The sequence below is a fragment of the Bubalus kerabau genome, chromosome 12 (genome assembly GCF_029407905.1).
Source record: "Bubalus kerabau isolate K-KA32 ecotype Philippines breed swamp buffalo chromosome 12, PCC_UOA_SB_1v2, whole genome shotgun sequence".
In the NCBI taxonomy this organism is placed as follows: Eukaryota; Metazoa; Chordata; class Mammalia; order Artiodactyla; family Bovidae; genus Bubalus; species Bubalus kerabau.
The window spans coordinates 25,159,634-25,171,887 of NC_073635.1; the positions used below are offsets into that span (position 1 = coordinate 25,159,634).

Genomic DNA, 12,254 nt, shown 5'->3' on the forward strand with positions numbered 1-12,254 from the left:
AATGTTCTGATTTTCACAAATTCTATTATTCTAGGTCTTAAAGATAAACACCTAGAATTAGATTCCAAATTAAACTCATAAAGTACAAAAAGATTTATATATGCAAGTCACACACATATATACACACACAGAACATATATATATATATATGATACTAAGAACTATTATATCAATTACCAGTATATGTGTAGCATATAGTCTTAAGAAAATAAAATTCTGGCCAGTAATGAGTTATGATCATTTAGGATTTAGAAACAGAGTTATTTTTTCCATAGCATCTCTCTGTTTTTTCTAAACATCTGAAGCATTATCTAAGCACAAATATGAAATGTCTGATGGAAAAAAAACAGCCTTTGACTATTCAAAATGCCTTCTGGAGCACAGATTGATTTTTCTGATGCATCAAAGATTGAAACAGATGAACCTGCTGATAGTACTTTTCCTTTAATAACATGCTCCAAGGTTATATATGTTTTCCCAACTTGAGTTCTAAGCAAACATTCCTTTTCACAGTTGCTCTTCCAAAAACAATCCGTTCGAAACTTTTACATTATAAAGATCCAGTCTGCATCTTAACTTTATAAATCATATTCATGCATACACATATTAAATTTTATCAACAGATAAATTATAATGGCAAAGGAAGAACTGTCATTATTTGGGATGAAAATTTAAAACTGAGGCTATCTATTACTTATATGGACATCAAGGGCCCCTGATGATTTTTTAATAACAGCTGTTTATTCTTATTTCCATTTATTGCCAGATTTTTCGCAACTAACCAGTAAACTAGGGGCAAGTTTATTTCCCCAGAGGTATGATTACATTAGTCACTCAGTAAACCTTGAATCAATTTAGTTCCAAGGTTTTCTACGGAACTCATTAGGTAATCTCTGGATCTAGGGAAATTAGTCACAGGGCCTAAAGGAATTCACCTTCGCTGAACCAAAAGGACAAAAAAAAATCAGTAGCAGCAAATATGCTGAAAAAATCTTAACCAAAAGGCTCCCCAATTCTTAACAAGTATGAATTCATGATACATTGAGTATTTTTACTACAAAGTAAATAATCGAAATCTATATTTATAGCATCATAGGCTAAATGGTCTGTAAATGTCAAGATCTGGTGTAAACTGGTGATTTAGTTGGGCTTCCCTGATGGATTAGAGGGTAAAGCGTCTGCCCGCAATGCAGGACACCTGGGTTCGATCCCTGGGTCGGGAAGATCCCCTGGAGAAGGAAAAGCCAATCCACTCCAGTGATTTAGTTGCAGCAGCAGAGTTCTAGGTCTAGCAGCTGTTGGAGTGGTTCTTCAAAAAGGGACAGTTTAATAAATGCACAGACTTGAACTAATGTTCTGAGGTGTCACTGACAAATCTCTACGCTGCTGGAAAAAATGTCTTTCAAGGACTGGATGAAACTGTAGTTCTCTCACGAACACCCTGCATTCACAAGGGTGAATTACGTTTGAATCACACTGAGGAGATAAGTAGAGCCACGTTGTCAAATATTCAATTAGCTTCATCCCAGCCAGCCCTCTCAGTGGCACACTCTCTCTAGATTACTTGCCCCAGAGAGCACACCGGCAGGAAAAGCAAATAAGCTATAATTAGACTCCAATCCAGAGAAACACATCATCCCTACCCACCCCTCTATTCGGTGTGTGATGCTAGAAATTCCATCTAGCATCATACACTAAGTAGCTCTGGAACCAGTTCACTCACTGCATTTCCAGATCGATTTTCTATCATATAAATTGTCTTTCATAAAATTCCAAAATGGCCTTAGAAGGAAGGTACCAATTACTTCCTTCCTTTAACTGCCTGGAAATAAACTCCAAACATCATAAAAACAAAACTTTGCTTCATAAATAAACAAGACTGATCCTGTCCACAGTTTTTATATTTATCTGCAGCAAGTTAAGAACAAAAGGCCCCATGGGAAATTAAAGTGCTATTAAAGGCAAGTCAAAGCAAGTATCAAAAAATTCACTCTCAAGTCATGTTACTAATTAGCAGTAAAGAGTCAATGGAATTCAGAAAAATCCTTGTAACTGTGGGCTCTTTTCATCACTGTGCTATGTAAGAGAAGGTTGTTTTTCACTGAGTTATGTCCTCACTAGAATTTAATTTCTTCAGCAGTGCTAAGTGACAATCAAAATCTAAGCCCTGCCTCTGAAGCCTCTTAACAGCCAGTTTTCACTGGAATATAAAAATCTTATGATATAAAGTGTATTACAGTGAATAAAGTGTATTCCAGCTGGCCTTGGTCACCTTAAAAACCAGAACAGCTGTGTGAACCCCTTCATAAATTTGCCCCTTCAATGAAAGGAGAGGTTACAGGCTACAATAAACAATGCCGGGGTGCTGGGGAGGCCAAAGGAATTCTGCTCCACGCAGGAAACACCCAGGCCCAGATGCTCAGTTGCCCATAACCTGTAAGCTCTCACATATTCTCAGTTTTTACAAAGACTTTGCTGTTACAGCCTATATCCATCTTGAAAACAAACACATGAGAAAAAAAAAAAAAAAAGGAAGGATAAACGGAAGGGGAAGAAGGAGAAGAGAGGAGAAGGATCTTTTCAAGACTGATCCTTTTCAAGATTTGAGAGCTTGATAACTAAGGGCAATTTGCCCAAAGAACAAAAACATCTTTGTATTTATGTTATGGAATAACATATTTAGATAATTAGGGAATGAATAAAATGCTAGGACCATAATTTTTTTCCCGTGGAAAAATATAAAGTCTGTTTTTATAGCCCAACTGTTGCCCTTTCTCATATCTTTTCAAGTATTTTGCTTACGATGAGTTTTCCCCAAAGAATTACTTATCTGAGCAAAGCATCTGAATTCCATGAGTCAGGCCAGCCCCAACAAAGATCAGTTCTGATATCAGTGAGTTGCTATGAAGCAAAGGGAATAAAATTCACCATCACCCACCAAATCATAATATACATCCATTACATACTGTTTAAATTGAGCACTGCAAGAGAAGTTTAAAGAGTAACATTTTATGAGAAATATAGTCTGTTAATCCACTTTTTAATCTTCTGAAGCATATATATTACAGGAGATTCAATGGAGAAATAAACACCTGACAAATAAAATTTCCATTCCTGGCATTTATAGATCTATAAATTAAAACTGGTTATCAAAAGGTTCTTTTTCAACCTATGTAGAATTTATCTGTCTGATAATTTATGAACACCTGTTACTCAGATTTTAGGGCTTTCTGAATCAACAGCAGACTCACAACAACCAAAGGCCTCTGTGAACCCTTTTTTCTCAATATTCTACACTAGGTGTTCACAAATTATGACCCCCCTCTCCAGCCCACTTTTGTAAATAAAGTTTTATTGGAACACAGCCATGCTCATTCATTTACATATTTTTCTATGGCTGCTTTTGAGCAGAGTTTAAAAGTTGCAGCAGAGTCTATATGGTCCACAAAGCCTGAACTTTGTGGTATTCTAACAAAAATGGCGTTTTAACAAAAAGTTTTCTGAACAGTGTTCATTATCCCCATCTACCTATCTTTACTTTCCCAATTTTACTCTCTTTCCAACTGAAATACACATTTCTAAGTCCTAATTTATTATAAACCTTAAGGATCATTCACCATACTTTCAGTATTTGGCTTGAAAAACACTTATAAGTAAAATTTAGTTCTTTCCAAGGAAATAAGAATTGCTGTCACCTTTCATAACATAAGCCCTACTCTTTATCCCCTGCTTGTTCTACATTTACTGGCGGCACACTTACCAGGCAGGCCACACACAGTTGTGCAGGTTGCTCTCTACACAAAAGGGCCCAGCAAAGGGGATGAGCTGAGGCTGGACGCAACCCACACACCCCCTTTCTAGCCATAAACCTTGACACAATGCTATGTCCTTCCAGAAGAAAGGTCAGCTTTATTCTAAATTGCATGAAGTTCTCTTCTGCTCATGAAGCTTTGCACCTACGTGGTTGATGACGCCAGTGTGCACAAAGGTATCACCTGATCCAGCAGAACACTATGTTCTCTTGTTCTTTTTCTGTAGATCTCTGACAGGACCACAGAAAATGCAGGTAAAATTCCTAAGTAACATTCTGAATGTCCCAACTTTTGCATAGCCTAGCTCTGGTATTATGCACAGATATTCAGCAATTTATACTGATGAAGTAGAAACTAGAAGTTGAGAGAGAAGATAAAGGTAGGCTGATAAACAGGATGTATTTATCATTTATGTTGAGGAAGCGAGAGGAAAGAGGCTTTACTTGTATAAGTCACATCCTGGCCCAATTTCTGTGTGGAATTCATACATTTCTAGAGTTGAGCAATTATTTCATTAAAAAAAAAAGAGAGATGAGGAAAGAGATTAATTTCTGGGGGGGGGGTGGGCAGTAGTAATGAAAAAAATGGTCTATGAGAGAAGAGGTTGAAAGGTATGTAAAGTAATGGTTAAAAGGAGGAAGCAAGATTCTCATGGAAAATTCAGATGATGAAAGGTCAAGGATGAGAATTAAAGGGGAAAAGATGACTGGACATGAAGAGAAGGGTCTGAGTATGGAGTATGAGAGGAGGTTCTGAGATAAGGAATCTGAGTTACAGAGAGAAGAAAAAGAAGAACCACGGCTGCGGCTCTAATCTTCTAGCTAATAAGTAATTTTAAAAGATCATTGATCTATTTTACCTTAATACAATATGCAATTATCCTAAAAATATAATGCATAATGGACTTCTTTGGTAGCTCAGAGGGTAAAAAATCTACCTGCAATGCAGGAGATCTGAGTTTGATCTCTGGATTGGGAAGATCCCTTGGAGAATGGAATGGCAACCCACTCCAGTATTCTTGCCTGGAGAATTCCATGGACAGAGGAGCCTGCTGGGCTTCAGTCCATGGGGTCACAAAGAGTCAGACATGGCTGAGTGACTAACACTTTCACTTTCGTATAATGCATGATAGTAGAGCTGAAAGAATTTCTGAAGAGATCAGTGTTAGAACTTCAAGGAATTAAATATTCAAACATTTTATACTAGGGAAAGAAGATAAAGAACAATGCATAATGTTAGATTTGCATTTTTATATTTTTCTCAAGAAGTTTCTAACTTCACACCTTTGGATTCTTTATTCAGTCTAACTCTCTTGAAATAAATATATTATAATTCTGATTATTCAAACTATTATATTGTACTTGTGAAAAGCTTCTGAAGATGATGTATGGCTTACCAGTTAGAAAGTGAATTAATTCTCAAAAAAAGAATTAGCCCCCAGCCACTCTAAACTGAAGATTACAATGTGATCATCTGAGTCACATACTTGAGTTTGAAATATTATCAAATTCTGAACTAACAAATCAGATGACAATCCTAAGCTCTATGTTCATAGATATATTAATGATTAAAAAAATGGTGACCCAAATATACCTACACACCTTCAGAAAGTTTATAGGGAAAATACACTTTTAAACTTGTTCCTAGATTTTACAAGGATTGAAGTGGACCTCTCCAGAAGGAACCACCTTTCCATTTTGGGAGGTCTTCTTCCAGCTGCGTCACCTCACCATTGAGATCATACCTTTCTGTATGTGACCTAAATAGAGCAATGGCACCACAAGACCAATTTCAGCAAAATATCACATCCAAAACAAACAAAGAAACAAAAATTGGATAAAAGTTGTTTTGTTTTCCTTTTTGTCTAAGTTTTCTTTTCTCTGTTTGTTGCACAACAAAGTACCACAAATTTACCACAAAGTACCACAAAAAACAAAAATTCTAAATTCACTCACAATTCCGTAATTCTGACATCCAGCGTGGTATGACTGGGTCCTCAACTCAGTGCATCATGAGGCAGAAATGAAGGTGTCAGCTGAGCTGAGTTTTCATCTGGAGGCTCTGAAAAAAGAAAATCCACTTCTAAGCTCATTCTATTGTTGATAGAATTTAGTTCCTGAAGGTTTTATGACTGAAATCCCTGTTTCCTTGTTGGCTGCAGACCAGGGCATGTGTAACTTGTAGAGACCTCTCACTGTTCCCTGACAAGCGGCCCTTTCCATAGCGAGGCACTGGTTTCTTTAAGACCAGCAGAAGTATGTCTCTATTGCTTTGAAACGCTGTGTTCTGAAACCAGCTGGAGAAAACTCTCTGCTCTTAAAGGGCTTCCCTGATTAGTCCAGGCCCACCCAAGATAATCTTTCTTTTGCCATACATATAATCACCTCATCATGTTCACAGGTGCACCCTTACCCCCAGGGGAGGGTATTATATATGGGTGAGGGTCATTAGGAATTATCTTAGAAATCTACCTGCCAATTTTGTTTTAATTTTATTCACACTACAGAGTTGGTGGTGCTGTCATGATACATGCACTGTCATATGGCCAAAAACTAGCCTCCCAGAAACTTCTCAACATAATAATCCTCCATCAAACATGGCAGTAATTGTTCTGAAAACACAGTAGCTGGCAAGACATCAGCTGGTAAAATCAGGATCTTACAAAAGAAAAGGCGATTGGGGGAACTATGAAAAAGTCATTAAGTGTGTTAGGGTCAGTGTATTCTTTATTAAGGCATTTGCTTCCTAAACAAACTATATTAGTTGACATTGCTGCTGCTGCTACTAAGTCACTTCATTCGTGTCCAACTCTGTGCGACCCCATAGATGGCAGCCCACCAGGCTCCCCAGTGCCTGGGATTCTCCAGGCAAGAACACTGGAGTGGGTTGCCATTTCCTTCTCCAATGCATGAAAGTGAAAAGTGAAAGTGAAGTCGCTCAGTTGTGCCCGACTCTCAGCGACTCCACAGACTACAGCCTACCAGGCTTGGCCGTCCATGGGATTTTCCAGGCAAGAGTACTGAAATGGAGTGCCATTGCCTTCTCCAATTAGTTGACATTAAGCTGTTTGAATAAACAGTTGTTCTGACTCATCTTTGATTATTCAGGGAACAAGTCTGCATACATCATGATTTGCTAAGATCTGTAAACTTTGGTTGGTTTAATTTACTTATAAAATTTTATGCTTTTATAAAGTTTTTAAAATCAACACTTACAATCTTATAAATCTAGTATCTTTTGCACTTGCAATTTCCTTTACTTATTTTCACAAGTTACAACAAAGTGCTTGTGTTGCTCCTTAGCTTAACACATTTTTTTCGGGTCTGGATCTGATCTTGTATCAATATCACTGCATTAGTCTCAGTGCCCGTATCTTCAATAAACGCTTGTTGAAAGACTGACTGAATGAATGAATGAATACTGAGAGGGCACAGCATAAAGAGATGTCTCTGCTGCTGCCGCTGCTGCTGCTGCTGCTAAGTCGCTTCAGTTGTGTCCGACTCTGTGCGACCCCATAGACGGCAGCCCACCAGGCTCCCCCATCCCTGGGACTCTCCAAGCAAGAACACTGGAGTGGGTTGCCATTTCCTCCTCCAATGCGTGAAAGTGAAAAGTGAAAGTGAAGTCGCTCAGTCGTGTCAGACTCTTCACGACCCCATGGACCACAGCCTACCAGGCTCCTCTATCCATGGGATTCTCCAGGCAAGAGTTCTGGAGTGGGGTGCCATTGCCTTCTCCAGAGATGTCTCTACTCTTTCCTAAATCTAAAGGAGAGGGGAAAAATAATTATCACACTCTGTTTTAAAAGAGTTGGACTGAACTGTTTATACATATATAAAAACAGATCATGAATTTTTAATTTGGGGCATATTTTTGTTTATTTCAGAACAGCATCTAAGAGTAGTGGAACTCCTCAGGTATAAATGAAGAAAGGGACGTGTGATGTTAATTTTTTGTGTCAACTTGGCTGGGCCACACTGTCCAGATGTTTGGTCAAGGGTGTTTCTGATGAGCTTGACATTCACATCAGTGGACTATAAGTAAAGGAGACTGCCCTCCACAACGTGGGTGGGTTTCATCCAATTAGATGAAGATCTGAATAGAACAATATCTGACCTCCCCTCAGCAAGAGGGAATTCTGCCAGCTCTCTCCTGGGTCTCCAAGCCAATAGCCCACCCTGCAGATTTTAGATTTGCCAGTCTCCATGATCACACAGGCCGATTCCTTAAAATAAATCTGTCTCCGTTTCTGCACACACATGCACACTCATATCCCTACTGGTTCTGTCTCTCCAGAGAACCCTGGCTACTACAAGAAGCCTCAAGGAGGCACACCCACACTCTCAAAGTGGGAGCCTGCTCCTGTTCTCCAGGAACCCTGCCTCCCTCTCCGCCTCTGGGGCTGTGCTGCTGACCCACAGTCACCATCTAGGCTGGACTGTCCCTTTGTCAACGTGACATCACAGCCATCCTCTCCAGAAGTCTCTTCTGCATCCACAGAAGAGAAACTGGGAACTACATTGCCAGACTCCACTTCCTTGTATAATTACAAGTTAAGAGTCTACCAGCAACAGGCATTAGCATGAGCTCTAGGGGACAGAAGAGATGGAGAGGCTGTTACCCTCTGGAGGCAGCTGCAGATAGACACGTCAGCTGACATGAGGATCAAAGTCACTTGAGCTTCTTTCAGAATCGTGGAAATCACTTCTGCGGGATGAGATCATCTGTCCAGCTTTCCTGCCCTTTGCCCCCGCAGTGCTTCAACAGTTACATAAGCCTCTATTTCCCTGTATTGAAACTCTTCCTATTCAGAACACATACAATGACTCTGTGTTCTGACCAGACCCAGACCCCATCATTGACACATTCTTTGGAATTAGAAGGGGAGGAAGCTCTTCATTGTCCCATTATCCTAATGTATCAGATGGAGTATAATCACACTGAACTCCAAGAACAATCATAACCCTCTTCCACCCAGAAATTCCCATGACTCCTATGAAAGTGGTTCAACTCTTCATCCTCCTGTCTAAATCCATGGGCCTGAGATCCCTGGGCAGAAGCAGCAGAGCAAAAATGAGGTGATTCCCCTGGAAACATACTTTCCATTACACATCCCTTGGGACAGCAGTTTCAACCTGTCCTCTATGACCGTGATTGAGACACTAAAACAGTTCTTCCCAGAACGAAGAAGATGAACTCATAGTTCCACCTTTAAAAATAAAATGTCTGACAATATTAGAAGAGTTTATCCTTCTTAAATATCTGTGTGCATTGTGTCTGATTTCTTCAGTTCCACCTCACAGGCATCCTCTTACAACAGGATAAACCTTAAACTCTTAACCTAGCTATGACAACCCAGTCCATCCGGCCTCTGCATGCCATCTCAAACTTCCTTCACTCGCTCTGAATTCAGGCCTCATTAGCCTCTTTAAAAGTCAATCCCACTCCTTTTGGTCTTAGGGCCTTTGTACATTCCATTCTCTCTGCCTGAAAAAACTCCCATGGAGTCCTAACCTCACACCCTTTGTCTCATAATTTCTACTCACTCTCCAGATCTCCTTTTAAACATCACTTCCACAGGCAGGGTACCTCATCCTGTTATTTACACATATATTATCCACTTTGCAGTGCTTGTTACAACTATAATTGACTAATTTTAAAATCTTTCCTCCCTTCTAGACTAGAGCTTCCTTGTGTGGTGTTTTCACCATGGTATCCTTGGCACCTGATGTGTGTTAAGCAAATAGACCTTAAATATGTGTTGAATAAAAGAAAAAAGAAAGAGAGGGAGAGAACAAGTATGAAAGAAACGAAAGAACAAACGAAGGAAAGGAAGGAGGAGATGTGATGAAATTCACCATAAATCAGTGACATTTCAGGTAGAACTGTAGAAAAAGGAATCTATGGATTGACTCAGTTCAGTTCAGTTCAGTCGCTCAGTCATGTCCGACTCTTTGCGACCCAATGAACCGCAGCACGTCAGGCCTCCCTGTCCATCACCAACTGCCGGAGTCCACCCAAACCCATGTCCATTGAGTCGGTGATGCCATTCAACCATCTCATTCCCTATCATCCCCTTCTCCTCCTACCCTCAATCTTTCCCAGCATCAGGGTCTTTCCCAATGAGTCAGCTCTTCGCATCAGGTGGCCAAAGTATTGGAGTTTCAGCTTCAACATCAGTTCTTCCAATGAACACCCAGGACTGATCTCCTGTAGGATGGACTGGTTGGATCTCCTTGCAGTCCAAGGGACTCTCAAGAGTCTTCTCCAACACCACAGTTCAAAAGCATCAATTCTTAGGCGCTCAGCTTTCTTTATAGTCCAACTCTCATATCCATGCATGACCATTGGAAAAAACATAGCCTTGACTAGACGGACCTTTGTTGACAAAGTAATATCTCTGCTTTTTAATATGCTGTCTAGGTTGGTCATAACTTCCCTTCCATGGAGCAAGCATCTTTTAATTTCATGGCTGCAATCACCACCTGCAGTGATTTTGGAGCCCCGAAAAATAAAGTCAGCCACTCTTTCCACTGTTTCCCCATCTATTTGCCATGAAGTGATGGGACCAGATGCCATGATCTTCATTTTCTGAATGTTGAGCTTTAAGCCAACTTGTTCACTCTCCTCTTTCACTTTCATCAAGAGGCTCTTTAGTTCTTCACTTTCTGCCATAAGGGTGGTGTCATCTGCATATCTGAGGTTATTGATATTTCTCCCAGCAATCTTGATTCCAGCTTGTGCTTCTTCAACCCCAGCGTTTCTCATGATGTACTCTGCATATAAGTTAAATAAACAGGGTGACAATATACAGCCTTGACGTACTCTTTTTCCTCTTACTCTGTTGTTCCATGTCCAGTTCTAACTGTTGCTTCCTGACCTGCATATGGATTGACTGGAGAGGAAAAAAAGACCTTCACAGAAGGATACAAAGTGTTCTTTCTGGCAAAAAATTAATGTTGTGCTGGATCACTGAAAGAAACCATGTTCTTTTAAGATGGTGATGATGACAGAAACTAGTTCCGTTCGCAGTCTGGGGAAGGTAACTAAGTTTTTAAGGAAAGTAGGCGGACATGGTGGGCCAGCGGAAACTGCACTACCTCCATTTGTGGAAGCATTTGGCCGCAACTGTTCCCAACGGAACTCCGTGGACTGTGTCAGCGCACAATGGCTCCAGGCTTTTCTGGTTCCTGGCAATATAAAATAGCCTGAATCAAAGAACAGGAAACAAAGCAGACTGGACTGTTCTCCCCTGTGCACAGAAGTAGCCACTTGCCGCATGAAAAGGAAAGAAATGGATACATTATGACGCCCACTCAGAACATAATGAGAGGAGCTCCTTATTTGAATCAATTTGTTCAGCAACATCTACTGAAGTCCTATACAGTTCCTCTCCAACTTCTTTATTCTACCTTTATAACCCCCCCTCCCCCACTAAGAGTCAACATAGTAACTTTTCCCAGGGATTTGTGTGCATGTGTGTGGGGTGGGACACACATACAGGCAGAACAGTCACAATGAGATAAAGTCAAATGAGGTCAAAGAGAAAGGTCAGGTCAAGAGGAAATGGGAGATACACAGTGAAGGGTTCATTTCTTTGGAACTAGATTTATGGATGCTTGCCAGGGCTGCACAACTGCTTATTGTGTGGAAGAAAGGCAAAATGTGACAGCAAGACATTTCCACAAGTAAGACAATAAGAGAGTCTCCCTCTTTGAAGGCTTAATGCACTGAAAAATAAAAACAAATTCGGTTTTACAGCTCTAAATTATAGGAAAGACAACTGAGTGAAAAAAAGAGAAATAAAGTTTAAAAATGATGTGTACCGAGGAAAAAACATCCAATACATGCTACATAGAACAAACATGCCGCACCCAAGGCATTGTAATGTTCTAAAGTGCAAAGCTTTTAAATCTTTCCAAGTTTCTGGAGATGAAAGAATCAAACATACACATATGGATACACAAATACACATTGATTATTTTTGTTGCTGTTCATCATGAGCTTTTTTGCATCAATTTTTATTTTCAGTTATTTCTTGGCCACACCGCCAGGCATGTGGGATCTTAGTTCCTCGATCAGGAATCAAACCCATGCTCCCTGCAGGGCAGGCAGAGTCTTACCCACTCTACCACCAGGGAAATCTCACAAATACACATTGATGTCACAAGAAAAATAAGGGGAAACTCAGCTACATGAGGATTTTTATGAGAATTCTTGACCATCAGACTACATTTCAGCTTTCAGAACTGTATTCTCAAATTGATTGCTCTTTCCTAATTTTCTTACATGACTCTGTTAATTCAGGGCATCATCTGAGTCTTGATCACCTTCTTTCCTAAATCTGTACAACCTTCCAAGATATTTTCTCTGCTAGGAACCGTTTTCCTTTCTTTATAGTAACTGCCAATATCTAATCTATTTCTTTATATGTTTCAGTTC

The 12,254-nt window shown here is 39.9% G+C and overlaps 1 long non-coding RNA gene across 3 annotated transcripts in view; it reads right to left on the minus strand.

The window, feature by feature from the left end:
* The window catches only part of LOC129624421 (uncharacterized), a 63,170-nt gene that overhangs the window by 16,696 nt on the left and 34,220 nt on the right, over positions 1-12,254 (minus strand). For all 3 annotated transcript variants that reach the window (XR_008700941.1, XR_008700940.1, XR_008700942.1), the window contains exons 2-3: positions 10,913-11,002; positions 5,768-5,873 (exon numbers count right to left, since the gene is read on the minus strand). This is a non-coding gene — a long non-coding RNA (uncharacterized LOC129624421). The remainder of the gene's footprint in view (positions 1-5,767; positions 5,874-10,912; positions 11,003-12,254) is intronic.